Source organism: Triturus cristatus, chromosome 3_1, assembly GCF_964204655.1.
Source record: "Triturus cristatus chromosome 3_1, aTriCri1.1, whole genome shotgun sequence".
Classification (NCBI taxonomy): Eukaryota; Metazoa; Chordata; class Amphibia; order Caudata; family Salamandridae; genus Triturus; species Triturus cristatus.
The window spans coordinates 244,091,988-244,106,818 of record NC_140583.1 but is presented as its reverse complement, the minus strand read 5'-3'; positions in this window follow the sequence as shown (position 1 = coordinate 244,106,818).

The window sequence follows — 14,831 nt, the reverse complement described above, 5'->3', positions numbered from 1 at the left end:
GCTATGCGGACCAGGCAATGCTGTGGAAGACCAGGAGCCATTCACGAGCTGTCCCAAGTCGGATATCGAGAGTTAAGGGGCCAGTGTCCGTCGGGAGCACCAACAAGCCTTGGTAACTGCAACCAATGTAGAAGCAAAAAAGGTGCAGTGTCGGGACCAGCAAGGTCCAGGGAACTCGCAACAAGCAGGGGAGTCGGGTCAGGCCCCTGACCAATCAGGAGAGCTTGCTGAAATCAAAGAGGAACCTCAAGAGGACTCACAGGCCAGAGGCACTGGACTCGCAAGAGGACCTCGAGAAGCTCACCAAAGATGCAGGCCCATGGTGCAAGCAATGCGGTGAGGACGAAGATCTCCCTGTGACAGGATATCTATTGTTCTGCCTTCCCTTGCTCGAGCTTGGCTCAGCAGCAGGAGGGCAGAAACATGTCTCTGGTCAGCAGCAGCCCTAGCTTGTTTTCCGGTTCTGGAAGACTGGTACCGGAAGCACTAAAGGCCTCCCAGAGGAGCTTTATAGTTCATAGAATCATACCTCACACACTGTTTATGGTGTTGGGTATGATTCAGTGTGGGGGTATGACACCAAGCATGACAGGGTTCGTTACAGCCAGTTTAGAGTCAGCCATCACGTAATGACCCATGGCCACTCTATATATCTTAATAGCTGATTCACTTCCAACCCGGGAGAATGGACTTCGAAGGATGTAGAGGTGTCCTGCTCAAGCAGGGGCACCCTGACACTTAGAACCGAGTACCCTGCCTATAGTATTGAAAGGCCTGCTTTAGTGGTGACTTATAGGTTTTAAGTTCAGTGACCTCAGATATGGGGAAACCTATATCTGTTGTAAGTGGTGCTAGCACCAGCATACACAGGCTACAATGGCAGGCCTGTTGTCACAGTTTGTGTGGTCTCCCATGGGTGACAAAATACATGCTTTAGCCCAAGGACGGGACCACTGGTGTACCCATGCCCTGGGTACCTTAGTACCATATACTAGGGACTTATAAGGGTACACCAGTAGCCAATCTGGGATGTACCTAGGTACACACCATAACTAATTTAGGGGAGAAAGCAAAGATACTGGGGTTCTGATCAGAAGGATCAAGGTCAGAAACAGGTTAATACCAGGCAAAATTGGGGGTAACTATGAAAGCAGATCCTAGTTTCCTGCACAACCCCTCCCCCAAAAGTAAGGATATGAGACTAACCTTGCCAAGTTGAGTCTTCATTTTCCAAGTGGAAATATCTGGAGAGTCCATCTGCATTGGCATGGTTACTCCCAGGTCTATATTCCACTGTATAGTCCATACCATGTAGGGAAATGAACCACCTCAAAAGTTTGTGGTTTTCACCCTTCATCTGTTTAAGCCATAAGTGGGCCTTCTGGTATGTTTGAACAATGAAGTGAGTGCCAAACAGGTATGGCCTCAGCTTCTTCAAGGCCCAGACCACAGCGAAGGCCTCCCTCTCAATAGCTGTCCAACGTTTCTCCCTGGGGGGGGGGGGGATCAACCTTCTGCTGATAAAAGCTACTGGCTGATCCTGACCCTCCGCATTTAGTTGTGATAACACAATCCCTATCCCTATCTCAGAGGCATGTGTTTGAACAATGAAAGTGTTAGAGTAGTCAGGACTTTGCAGAATGGGAGCAGTGCACATGGCCTGCTTCAGGTCATCAAATGCCTTTTGACAGCTTACTGTCCACTTAACTTTCTTTGGCCTTTTCTTTGATGTAAGACCATTTAGGGGGGTAACATGGACCCATATCCCTTGACAAATCTTCTGTAGTACCCAGTCAGGCCCAAGAAAGCTCTAACCTGAGTCTGGGTAGTGGGAGCAATCCAGTCCACCAGGGTCTGGATTTTGCTCTCCAATGGTTGAACCTGGCCTCCACCTACCAGGTGCCCAAGTACACAACCTTGCTCTGCCCTATTTGGCACTTGGTGGCCTTGATAGTGAGGCCTGCCTTCTGCAGGGCCTTCAGAAAATTTCTGAGGTGGGCCAGGTGATCCTCCTAGGTGGAGCTAAAGACAGCAATTTCATCTAGATATGCTGCACTAAAGGCTTCCAGACAGGTTAGGACTTTGTTCACCAACCTCTGAAATGTGGCAGGTGCATTCTTCAGACCAAAGGGCTTCACAATACATTGATAATACCCACTAGTGGTTGAAAATGCTGTTATTGGCTTGGCATCCTCAGCTAGTCTGATTTGCCAGTAGCCAGCAGTTAGGTCAAATGTACTCAGAAACATGGCTGAGGCCAAAGTATCTATAAGTTCATCTGCCCTTGGAATAGGAGGGGCATCAGTTCTTGTGACTGCATTGAGGCCTCTGTAGTCCACACAAAACCTCATCTCTCTTTTTCCACCCTTGGTGTGAGGTTTGGGTATCAGGACTACTGGACTAGCCCAGGGGCTATCTGAAGGCTATATGACCCCCAATTTCAGCATTGTTTGGACCTCTGTCCTGATGCAATCCCTGACATTGTCAGGCTGTCTGTAGATTTTACTCTTGACAGGCAGGCTATCACCTGTGTCCACTTCATGTGTACACCAGGTGGTATGACTGGGTGTCAGGGAGAACATGTTTCTGTACTGATTGAGGACTTGCCTGCAATCAGCTTGCTGCTGGTCAGTGAGGCTGCCTGCCAAGGCTACTCTACCTACTGACCCATCATCAGTGTTCTGAGAGAGGCGATCATGATTAGGGTCACTCTTTTCCTCCTGACCCTCATCAGTGGCCATGAGCAAGCCCATGTCAGCCCTGTCCACAAAAGGTTTCAGGCGGTTTGATGAAGTTCCCTATGGGGACTTCCGGGAGTACCTAGGTCCACCAAGTAGGTGACCTAAGCTTATTGTTTAAAGATAGTGTGGGGGCCACTCCACTTGTCTTGGAGAGCTGCTGGGGCCACAGTCTCCAACACCCACACTTTCTGGACTGGCTGGTAAACAGTCAAAACAGCCTTTTGGTCAGGCCAAGCTTTTTGGAGTTCTTGGCTGGCCTTCAGGTTTTTACTGGCCTTCTTTATGTACTCAGCCATGCGTGAATGCAGGCCAAGGACATAGTCCACAATGTTCTGTTTAGCAGATTTGATAGGTTGCTCCCAGCCTTCCTTCACTAGACACAATGGACCCCTAACTAGATGTCCAAATAGAAGCTCAAATGGGCTGTAGCAAACCCCCTTCTGAGGAACCTCTCTGTAGGCAAAGAGAAGGCAGGGTAGTAAGACATCCCATTTTCGCCTCAGCTTTTCTGGGAATCCCATAATCATACCCTTTAGGGTCTTGTTGAACTTTTCAAGAAGCCCGATGTACTGTGGATGGTAGGGTGTGGTAAACTTGTAGTTCACTCCATACTCTTTCCACATGGCAGTGATGTAACTAGACATGAAGTTTGTGCCTCTGTGTGTTAAGACCTCCTTAGGGAAGCCCACCCTGGAAAGGATTCCAAGGTTGGTCCTGGCCACTACAGGAGCTGTAGTGGTTCTAAGGGGAATAGCTTCTGGGTAACTAGTGGCATGGTTCACCACCTCTAGGATGTAACTGTGCCCAGATGCTGTTGGAGGGTTCAAGGGACCAACAATATAAATCCCTACCCTTTCAAAGGGGACCCCAACTACTGGAAGTGGAATTAAGGGGGCCTTTGTGGTGCCACCTGACTTACCACTGGCTTGGCAAGTGGCACAGGAGCAACAAAACTCCTTGGTGGATTCAGACATATGGGGACAGTGAAAGTGAGGGACAAGCCTGTCCCAAGTCTTGCTTAGCCCTAAGTGTCCTGCAAGAGGAACATCATGTGCTAGAGAGAGAAGGAAACCTCTAAACGTCTGGGGTATTACCAACCTCCTTGTGGCACCAGGCTTGGGGTCTCTACCTTCAGAGTCCAGAAGTCCATCTTCCCAATAGATTAAATGGGACCCACTGATATTCCCTGCTTCTTCAACAGTAGCTTGCTGTCTGAGGGGTTCCAGAGAGGGGCAGGTTTGCTGCTCCAAACTCAAGTCTGCCCTGGAAGGGCCCCCTGCCTCCAAAGAACTCTGCCTGGCCTGGCCCAAGTTCCTCTGGGACAGTACCTTCACAGGGGCTAAGATCATCTCCCTCAGGGAGCTGATCTTCCCTGGGAGTTTGAGAGGAGGATAAAGCCTTACCTCCCTGCTCCTTCTCTAGGGAGGCACCGGGTCCATTTTTCCAGGATCCAGGGCCAGGGCCTTTTCAGTGCTGAGCTGTTTGGCCCGAGTCCTGGTGACAGCAAAGACACTGCCAGAGATGCCCATCATCTGTACATAAGTCCTGAACTCTAATTCAGCCCAGGCTGAGGTTTCCAAATCGTTGCCCAACAAACAATCTACAGGTAGGTCTGGCGATAGCACAACCTTTTTAGGTCCAGTTACCCCTCCCCAATTGAGGTTCACAACTGCAGAGGAATGGTCAGTCCTGACACTGCTAGCATTGGTGACTTGGTACATTTCTCCAAGTATGATCTGGTCAAGTGTTCTGCTTGGGTTAGAACTCGCTCATCAGAGCCTCACTAACCCAGCCAGAACGTTACCCCCTCCCTAGAACCTATTTACAATCCTACAACCACATATATCTATCACCTAAGGACAGGGGATTCCTACTATGCATACCAAGATCTCATAAGTGGCGGCCTCGCGGTCCCATACGAACCCAGACCTCTCTGCCCATACGACAGTATCACAAGTGGCGGCCTCGCGGTCCCATACGAACCCAGACCTCTCTGCCCATACGACAGTATCACAAGTGGCGGCCTCGCGGTCCCATACGAACCCAGACCTCTCTACCCAGACGGCAGTCTCAGCACAATCGGCGGCCTCGATCCCATACGGATCCAGACCTCTCTGCCCATACGACAGTATCACAAGTGGCGGCCTCGCGGTCCCATACGAACCCAGACCTCTCTGCCCATACGACAGTATCACAAGTGGCGGCCTCGCGGTCCCATACGAACCCAGACCTCTCTACCCAGACGGCAGTCGCAGCACAATCGGCGGCCTCGCGATCCCATACGGATCCAGACCTCTCTGCCCATACGACAGTATCACAAGTGGCGGCCTCGTGGTCCCATACGAACCCAGACCTCTCTGCCCATACGACAGTATCACAAGTGGCGGCCTCGCGGTCCCATACGAACCCAGACCTCTCTACCCAGACGGCAGTCTTATTTCATCCTATGATCACCATAACATACAAAAAGGGAATCAGTCTCACTATTCATCAGATCACACAAGGATTGCCAGTTCGGGCATAGCCTGTTCTCAGGTTTGAGGGGCTCCTCTTTCCCTTATTCAGTTACCACTTACCTGATCAGGGTTAACATCTGTTCATGTAGCCGCAGCTGACTAGAAGAATAGGCTACCCTCTTATACAAGAACACACAGCATATGTTGGTTCACTACAAACTGGATACTTTATTACTCATTACACATACAATCACATAACATTACGATATAACACATAACCTGCAAAGAAAAGTGAAAGATTAAGTTGTACACTCTAATAAGAAAGGGTCGACATCACCTTAGTAGTATGTAGCCTGCACTCAGTGGTCATCTAGGCTCCCTTCTCGTCTGTGCCTCGGCTCGCCTGGAATCACCCTTCTCCGAGTCACTGGGACCTCTTCCTTATCGGCTACTCTCTCCTCTCTGGCTATTCTGTTAGGAAAGCATCTGTCTCTCGGTTCTTCTCCGCCTTCAAGATGGCGTCTGTCTTCCCTGGAATAAGTAGTAGCTCTACTGCTAACGGCTAGATGCCGCCTACGGACTGAACATGTAACTGCCTCGGACTTTCACTAATATAGAGGTGCATTTCCTCATGGAAAATTCCGGCCCGTAACCTGCCGCCCACCAAATTCTTGTACCTCCCCGTACCAAGGACACATTCCCAGCCGGCCGGCCTGATGTAGTGTCTTCGGCATGAAGAAAAATACAATCCTTCGATAAGGGCCGGCCTGAACCGGTTCTCTCCAAGCGAATAACACCTCATAACTAAAACATAACTCTTGACCTAGAAGAATCCCAAGCTGCCGGAGCAGAAAGAAAGATGGAGTCTCTCCCGTTTGAGGCCTACCAGGCCTACATTCAGCACGGCTCCATGAAATACCCTCACTACAGGACAGGTTATCCCTAATACTAACGAATCTATCCCCTAGGCTATATGTGCAAGCTCTGATCTATGGGGAAGAGCACAGAATCATGTCGAAGTGCCTAGTAAATAGGCTCCATCCACTACTCTAACCCTTAGGCTTGAATGGTAAGAGACTGAAGTCACATTCAATCACTTGTTAACACAAGGAGGCCAGGAAAATCGAGCAGAACATTTCACCCTTGACTTCAGTCTATTATACATTCATTAAACAGAACTAACATCTGTGGAAGAATAATATGAAACAAAACTAACCGATCTATGTCTATTACCAAGTGTGCAGAATTGAAGTAGGGAAGGAATACACTGAATAAAGCAACAGATGGAAATCAAAATGGCGATAGTAATCAGAATATCTCCTAATATTTGACGTAACATATGTAAATCAGGTAACCAATTAAAGAGCCAGTCAAACCAGCCCTGGTCAATGTGTTTTCTAACTTCTTCTGTTAAGTCATGTAGCTTATTAATGTGAGTTCGAATGGATTGTGTATGATCAGACAAGTTAAAACAACAAAGACCCTCAAAATCAGAACAATCGTGTCCATGTTTAAGCAAAAGATAATCAATGGCCGCTCGATTTTGCAAGATAGCTCTACGTTCACCCTGGGCGTCTAATAGCATGTCCGACAGGACTGTAGAAGTATTATTAATGGATTTCACCATCCAGCAGGCCATTTTCTCAATAGATTTTGCATTATAAACTGCCAAAGCAGGAACACCAATAATTGAAATAGCCAGGCTAAGGTATTCGGACTTAGAATATAAATGCAAAGATGAGTCACAATCCTCCTGTAACCTCACTGTATCTCGAATCACACGAGAGTTGGCATTCGGATGTGACGAAAACATGAGCAAGCTTAGTCTAGTAATAGCACAAGGGCCTCCAGAAATATTTGCGGGGACATATGGCCAGGAAGTATTACCACATGAGAAAAGCCATCCAGCAGGTAGTAACATCGTGCGATAGTGACTGGGGGTAACTACCATACTCTTACAAGTCATGTTGTTCTGAACAGAAGTACATGTTTTCGGTGTCCTTTGAAAGCACAAAGTCCGTTCATGAGTGGTGAATGAGGTGGCACCTTTCAATTTTAAACGCATACATTCCGAAATTGCACTTGGATTACACGTAAGGAAGAAACACAAATCACCTTGTGTGATATTATAAGTAACTATTTGAGACTGGATGGGGGGTAGCGGATCTGACAGTTCAGTACACAAGGGACAATATTGATGGGTAGCGAAATCGCCCAGAAGAACATTGGGGCGAGCGGTTGATATATTGAAAATATGACTCAAAGTCTCCAACGATGCAGGGACAGCAACCAAACAAGTTGCCAAAATGTCGTTTACTGATCTCATCGGTGTCAAGCAGAAATGAGGGGCGCTAGTCACCCGTTTCGCTAGTGAAGTCCAAAAGTTCGATGACGAATCCCACGCAGCAAAGGAACGCGACACTCGGGTTTTCAACTCATCCCGGGTTGATGGGATCCCTCCTCTCTCGTCGCACCAGCCCGAAAACAGTCCGACGCCGACACATCCTGCAGCAACAGTCCAAAGAATGATCTGAAAGAGAATCAAATACAGGCATTATTCATTCTCGTAAGTAACATTTATCAGCCGGGACTGCTTCCCAGCTATCTTTCCCTGGTCTCATAACCAAAATAGTATTATCTTGACCGGTTGCAATGACCTCTGCTTGTTCAGGGGGATTCTTAGGCGACTGCACCCAAACTCTGGCCCCAGGATTGTCGGTGGAGCCAAAACCCTTCTGGCCTCGTACAGTTAGCAACGTTGGGGCAGTGCCTTTTATCATCTCACCACTGAAGACAGGCATTATTAGCAATTGAGCCACTCGGTCAGTTTTATGTATCAGTAGGTCAACCTCACTGCTATTCAGCAGGAGCACCTTAATCTCTCCCTGATAATCACTATCAATGATTCCTCCAAGCACCTGAATGCCTTTTACAGCCAGCCCCGATCTAGGGGCAATTAATCCGAAATTTCCAGGTGGTATCTGAACACCAACACCTGTCTCAATGATGACTCGATCTTTACTTTTTATAATGATGTCATCCATGGCATGCAAGTCTAAACCTGCCGACCCTGGGGTCGCTCTGCATGGAGCCAAAGCTCCGGGAGTAATCTCCCAGTACATCACAGTCTCTCTGATCTCGTTAGGTGTAGCATCAACATTCGGAGGAAACAAACGCATAAGTGGGGATTCAGCATTTAGAAAAGGACGATTATTCAAAATCAATAGCGCTTGAGGCAAAAAATCTCGCCAATTCTTATACTTGTCATCTGTTAATTTGCAAAGTTGGTCTTTTAGCAGGCCATTCAACCTCTCCACAAGACCCGAGGCCTGTGGATAATATGGAATATGAAATATCCATTCAATATTGTTTTCCACACAGAATTCCTGTACCAATCTTCCACGAAAATGGGATGCATTATCAGATTGAATTTGGAATGGCACACCATAATACATCATAATTAATTCCAATGTTTTAATAGTATTCAATTGGGTAGCTTGCTTACAGGGAAGGGCCACCAACAGGCCACTGTATGTATCAACAATGGTGCAAACATATTGACAATTCCTACTCATAGGAAGTGGACCAATGTAATCAATCTGCCAAATTTGAGCGGGCAATTTCCCGCGATGTAAATGACCTTTAACAATTTGGGGCACTTTGCGCTGCCTGATATGCTGACAAATGGGACAATGTAGAATAACATTTTTAATTAAATCTAGGGGAATATAAATTCCTCGATCAGCAGCCCACCTGCTAGTGGCTTTCTCTCCAAAGTGTCCTGCTTTCTGGTGGGCCCATTTCGCCAATCCCGCAATATCAGAATCTTGCGTGTCCACCACTGCCTCAGCAATTTTAGATTTCTCATCTGCAATATTATGAAATAATTTGTCAAGAGAGTCTATCGGGGTATGAGCATCCACATGGAAGATTGTAACAGTACTCTGTGGGAGCATTTCCCAAATCTCCTGCCATAATTCTTTTCCCCACAATTCCTTAGAATGAATTTTCCAACTATGGGAATGCCAAGTCGGTAACCAAACTGCCAGTCCATTGGCAGTAGACCAAGAATCGGTAAAAATATGACATGTGCCAGGTAACTCTTGTTTTAAAACTTGATAAACAGCATAGAGTTCAGCAAATTGACTGCTCTTACCCTCACCAGTTGTACTCAGCAATTTTTGTGTGATCGGATTATAGGACACTGATTTACAATGTCGTTTCGTCCCTATGAACCTTGCTGAACCATCCGTAAACCAGACATGGTTTCTATCCTCTGCAGACAAATCATCAAAAGGTTTACCCCACTTAACAGGAGACTCCTGTACTAAGGGTACGGAACATTCATTCTCAGTTTCAGTTGATGGCGCCCGTGCCACCTGCATTAATATCACAAAAAGGACACTGTTCCTGAAAAGTAGGGTGCAAAAAGTCACCCATACAATAAGGTGCAAACAGTCACCATATGTTAAGAAGAGGAATCAGAAAAAAGAGAAAAGAGGAAGGAAAAAGAAAAAGAAAGAGAGAAATACCTAGGTGAAGGGACCCTCAGATGAAAGGGAAAACCATAATGTGTCCTCTGTTGCCCTCACACACCCCAAAGGGTGTCATGCTTCATCATCGGGCAGTTGCTCCTCGTAGGGCCGGCGCTGCAATTCCCTACGGGTCCCCCGAAGGGTCTCTTTGTCGGAGATCTTTTATAGGACTGCCGGATGGTGCATGTGGGTGTGTGGGGTACAATGAGGGTGAAAACAAAAGTGCGTGCAAGTGAGAAGAGAAAATTCGTGAAGGGTAAACCTGCAGCGATTGTCTGAATTGTGTACCCTAAGCAGACTCAACTGCTAAATAAAATCTAGCCCCAAAGGCATACTATGCCCGGGTGTAGAAAGACATAGGTCAACATGTTTCGCGCCTGCGTCGCCATAAGGGTCGTTGGCGCTTCGTCAGGACCAGAACTTTAAAATGTAATGTGCACGTGAAAACCAATTAAAATACCCTCAAAATAGATCAGGGCGGGCAGTAACCTGTATCACCCGAAATCTGGCTACAGCTGCATGATGTAACCGCTCCTGATCAGTACCTCGCACTGCTGAAGAAAAAAAACGCTGGCACAAGCAATGAAACGCCCCTAATTTAACGTGATTTTTCCTCGGATACTGCCGCCAGTGCACCTACCCCATCGTTGCATATGCCAGAAAGCCCGTGCCACCTGCTCATGCAAAGATGCAACTCCTTTTTGTCCCACACGTGCCCTGTCTTGTATATACCATTTCCATTTAATCACACTCGCCTCTTGAGCGTGTCCAATTCGGTGAGTTTTCGGCGAACTCATAACCCACTGCATGATAGGAATTTCAGGTCGCAAAACTATATCATGTCCCAAAGTCAATTGCTCGGTATCCACCAGAGCCCAATAACATGCAAGTAGCTGTTTCTCAAAAGGTGTATAACGCTCACCAGCATCAGGTAACTTTTTGGTCCAGAAACCTAACGGTACTCTACTCTTACCTTGTTTCTGCCACAAACTCCAATTCGCATAAAGGCCTTGTACAGACACATTCAAATCCACATCACCATCACATACAGGCCACAAATCCAGAGCATGCTGAATTGCTTCTTTTGCCAGACTGAACGCATCTTGCTGTGGTTTACCCCATTCAAATGCATTCTTTTTACGAGTGACCTGGTACAAAGGGGCCAATATTTGACTCAAATGAGGAATATGCTGGCGCCAAAATCCAAACAAACCAATGAAGCTTTGGGCTTCTTTCCTATTTCTCGGAACTGCAAAATCAAGAATTTTCTGTTTAACCTGAGGGATCACTTCTCGGTGCCCTTCATGCCAATTAATACCCAAAAATTTTACAGCTTGGGACGGACCTTGTAATTTATCCGGGTTGATTTCCCAACCTTTCTCACGCAAGCACTCAATGACTCTATCCAATTGGGTCTGAACATCCTCTTGTGATTCACCTTGGATCAAAATATCATCAATATAGTGACATATCTGAATTTGTGGATGAACTGGTACCTCAGCCAGATGCTCTGCCACCAGCCGGTGACATATCGTAGGACTATGCACATAGCCCTGAGGAAGACTTCTAAACGTCATTTGACGCCCGTTCCACGTAAAACTGAATTGTTCCTGACACTCAGGGGCAATCGGAATCGAAAAGAAAGCATTAGCAATATCAATGGACGCATACCATTTACCTGGATGTTTTTGGATTCTCTCAATTAGGGTAATAACATCCGGTACTGCAACAGTCAAAGGGGGTGTGTGTCTATTCAATTCTCGATAATCAACAGTCATGCGCCAAGAATTATCACTCTTACGTACAGGCCAAACAGGATTATTCCAAGCAGAAGTAACTGGGGTTATAACTCCTGCATCCACCAACTCCTGAATAGTGGTACTAATCTCTTCATGACCACCCGGAATACGATACTGCTTCTGACGAACCACTTTTGTCGCCTGGGGAACTTTTATGGGGGGCATTCTTAAACGACCAACCCGTACAGGTCTGGACGATATATAATGTTTAGTTCCAAATTGGTAACATCCATCATCTAAGTGCAAAGTCATTCCTTTCAAAATATCAATTCCAATTATGAATTCTAAGAGTGGCACCACTAATACAGAGTATTCTTTTCTAGGAATTCTACCTATTCTCATTTCAAGTAAGGTTTGAACTGCGGGAGTTTCCTTTCCACCTAATCCGGTAATTGTAAAAGGCTGACCTTTAAACTTCTTTGATTTTCCATGAATAAGAGTGGCCTCCGCTCCTGTATCTACCAATGCTCGGGCCCTTTGGATATTACGATGTCTCCAATAAATATCAATATCTACATAGGGTCTATTATCTCTGTGAGCCCATCTGTGTACGGGAGCTTGACCTATTTCCTAGTCCTTTTTATTGTGTTCTGTGTACCAGGATAAATCAGGATAAAGACTCTCACGGTTCCTAGGTATCGATACCTCCTGTTCATATCCATCTCCATTACGAAATGGATTACTGTTCCCTGCATTGTACTGCGGGTTTCGATCGGCCAATATGTGTCGATCCTCTCTCCTTCTCAACTCAGGGGATTGATCCCTATCATCTCTACGTCTGCTGTTAACATAATCATCTCTCCCCCTCTCTCTATCCCCCTCTCTCTCCCTGTCTCTCTCACGACGGGGGGGGACAAATCACGCGCATAACGTCGATCATCACGACGATCAGAGCGCCCACGGCAGTCGTCATCACCGCTACCGTCAGAAAAACCACGATCACACTCAGTTGTCCGAATACGTCGGGCACCCTCCTTTCGATCCAAACCACGTTTGCGAAACATTTCCCACAAACGAGAAGTAGTCTCACCATCAATGTCCTCCTTACGCACACCATCACCCAGAAGAGCAAGAAACATATCACGTCTACTAAATTTATTTTCACCAGGAGTACGAGTGTCAGGCCGGGACTGCCGTTCAGGTTTAAACCACTCACCCAACTCACCGAGTTGGCGTACCGATTCCGGCACCACAGATAACATGTTACCAGTCTGATTAATCAATAAAGTCATCATGACCTGCTTATAAGCAACAGGGGAAGAACGAATAATACGATTCCGCACAGAAGATGTCAAAAAAGCATCAAGCAACCGGTCAGCAGTATTCAGAAAAATTGCCGTTTTCATCACCTCCTCTTTGAGACGTTGCGCAGCATCGCGCAAAGTATACCACGGTTTGTCATTCACAGGCCAGTCAGACTCAGTAGGATATTTTTGATTACAACCCTCAGTCGCCAATTGAAGCAAAGAAATTTGACCACCACCATTAAAGTTACGAAAATGATCCTGTACAGTAGAATCCGAACTCAAGGAACAAAACTTCAAACAATCGCCAGCATCCAACATAATGCCAGCAGCGCCCAGTTCATAAAGGCGCACCATCCATGTGAGCAAGGGCTCACCAACTCGTTGCCGAAATCGCTGTAAAATATCACTAATTTCTTGTTGAGTAAAATCCTCCAAAGAGTCTAAAGCAATACCATTCGGAGCACCGGGAGCCTGCTGCACCTTCCGTCGAAAAACTGGATGCGCCGAGACCGCGGGATGAGCATCACAAGGAGCTCGACCAGTACACGTAGAGGAACAATCAGTGGAAGAAGCGTCTACCCCGCTCGAAGGACGAGCGCAATCACGGGGTGCACCATCAGAGGCGCAAGAAGCAGATTTACAAGCACGGCCGGAGCGAGAGGACTCGCGCTTGGCAGACTCCTCACCCGAGGAAGGAGAATCACTCGAGTTCCAGATATTACCATCCCATTCATCAGGATTCCAATCCAGTCCGGCTTTCGCCACGACCAGACGCACCTTCCGCGTCGAAACCCGACCACGCCGATTCTTGTATTTATAACGAGCAATTCGCACAGCCGCTCTTTCGGCAATAGTTTGGTACGTCTCAAGTTTGTCAGCAAGCAACTTATTTTGACACCTTAACAAAGTATGAGCATTCTGAATGTCAACAAAGTTCGCTTCCAAATCCTTATGCAAGTTCTGCAACTTCAACAACCTCTCATGGAGAAGCCTGTACGCAGACAGAACAATCCAACCTCTGCGCCCTAAAATGGGAAGCTCATCACCCTTAGATACCGGCGCCTTCTGTAAGCAAGTAATCACATTAGCCGGCTCCGCCAGCTCCAAAAAAGAATTCCAATTCTCACTCAAACCTGTAGAGTCAGCACACTCAAGGGCTAAGGCTTCATAAGGCGTTGAATCCCAACCGGGAATATCAACGGGCAACTTAAAAGTAGATTTCGACTTTCTAGAAAACATTTTTGAAAAGAAAGAAAAAGAGAAAAAGAAAAAGAAGAAAGAGAAAAGAAAATTATACGCAGGTAGATACAAATAATATACAAACAAAACCACGCACGCGCCAAAGGCAAACACAATACAACCACAACGCACACAGGTTTCGTAAACGGTTCGTGACGCCAAATGTTCTGCTTGGGTTTTCGGATCAGATAGAACTCGCTCATCAGAGCCTCACTAACCCAGCCAGAACGTTACCCCCTCCCTAGAACCTATTTACAATCCTACAACCACATATATCTATCACCTAAGGACAGGGGATTCCTACTATGCATACCAAGATCTCATAAGTGGCGGCCTCGCGGTCCCATACGAACCCAGACCTCTCTGCCCATACGACAGTATCACAAGTGGCGGCCTCGCGGTCCCATACGAACCCAGACCTCTCTGCCCATACGACAGTATCACAAGTGGCGGCCTCGCGGTCCCATACGAACCCAGACCTCTCTACCCAGACGGCAGTCTCAGCACAATCGCGGCCTCGCGATCCCATACGGATCCAGACCTCTCTGCCCATACGACAGTATCACAAGTGGCGGCCTCGCGGTCCCATACGAACCCAGACCTCTCTGCCCATACGACAGTATCACAAGTGGCGGCCTCGCGGTCCCATACGAACCCAGACCTCTCTACCCAGACGGCAGTCTCAGCACAATCGGCGGCCTCGCGATCCCATACGGATCCAGACCTCTCTGCCCATACGACAGTATCAAAAGTGGCGGCCTCGCGGTCCCATACGAACCCAGACCTCTCTGCCCATACGACAGTATCACAAGTG